Source organism: Aplysia californica, unplaced genomic scaffold (assembly GCF_000002075.1).
Source record: "Aplysia californica isolate F4 #8 unplaced genomic scaffold, AplCal3.0 scaffold00403, whole genome shotgun sequence".
Classification (NCBI taxonomy): domain Eukaryota; kingdom Metazoa; phylum Mollusca; class Gastropoda; order Aplysiida; family Aplysiidae; genus Aplysia; species Aplysia californica.
The window spans coordinates 587,236-588,752 of NW_004797673.1; the positions used below are offsets into that span (position 1 = coordinate 587,236).

At 36.8% G+C, this 1,517-nt stretch overlaps 1 protein-coding gene across 1 annotated transcript in view; it reads right to left on the reverse strand.

Annotated features, from left to right (window-relative positions):
- The window catches only part of LOC101861141, a 20,461-nt gene that overhangs the window by 16,849 nt on the left and 2,095 nt on the right, over nucleotides 1-1,517 (reverse strand). The gene's annotated exons all lie outside the window — the stretch shown is intronic.

Consider the following 1,517-nt stretch of genomic DNA (forward strand, 5'->3'; position numbering starts at 1 on the left):
AATAGGCGAGGAATTTTCAAACAAAGACAACCATGAGTGCAGATGCACTAACACACACATGTACACACACGCATACACAAAGACACACACACACACACACACACACACACACATACAAACATGCTTACACAAAGACACACACGCGCATACAAACATGCTTACAAAAAGACACACACACGCATACAAACATGCTTACAAAAAGACACACACACACATACAAAAAAGCATACACAAAGACACACACACACATACAAACATGCATACACAAAGACACACATACACACACATACAAACATGCATACACAAAGACACACATACACACACATACAAACATGCATACACAAAAACACACGCACCCATACAAACATAAATACACAAAGACACACACACACACATACAAACATATATACGCAAAGACACACTTACACACACACATACAAACATGCATACACAAACACACACACACGCACACGTACAACACACACGCACACACATACACATCTTGAACACATACATAACATACACACACACACACACACACACACACACACACACACACACACGGACACTTCATTATTCGAATATAAACAGAGTCCCCATTGCTTGGTTCATATTGACACAATATCGGCTACCGTTCTTTTTCACCCACACACAAACTTTCTGAATGCTTTTGAATGGATAGAGTTACATGCTTTTCCGTCACCTTCTCCACAAGCAACACTTAATGAGTTGGCCTAGCGTTCTTCTGCCAGTCAATATGTCGAGTTTTGCTTTAACTCTTACACACTATTTATCTGTTGTTGTTCATCGCCACTTCTTTCTCTCCTCCTCCAATCTCTCTCTGTCTGTCTTTCTATTTGTCTGTCTGTCTGTCTTTCTTTCTGTCTCTATCTATCTATCTATCTATCTATCTATCTATCTATCTATCTATCCATCTATCTATCTATCCATCTATATTTTTCTTTTTATCTGTCTTACACAAATTTGCACTAGATGAATTAAGGATTTCCCAAAAGTCAAGATATGTGTACACGTGTTTTTTTTAATGTACTCATCACTAATAAATTTCCAGCATTAATCTCTTTTATCAAATAAAAATATGTGAAACGTTGTAGGTATTAATGTGGTTTCCTTTTTCTTGTTCTGTGTATGTTTCTTATAGAACTTGTCCGCTTTATAAGCAATATTAATTAAAGACAGTGATTATTATGAAAGAAAAAAATTCCTCCTCATTTGTATGATACATTATATTAGAAGTTAAATGTTTGGTTTCTGAAAAGAAAGGGTAAGGAAAAACCAACAGGTATAAATATAATTTATACTGTCAACAATACAAGCAATTTTAACATTGTCCTGTGTGTGAGGGTGACTTGATTTTGTACGTCCTTCAGATGACAGTTTGTGTGTGTTCATGGGTGTGCAGTAAGTGTGTTTGTCTGTCTGTCTGTGTGTGTGTTTACGTGTGTGTGTGTGTGTGTGTGTGTGTGTGTGTGTGTGTGTGTGACAGAGAGAGAGAG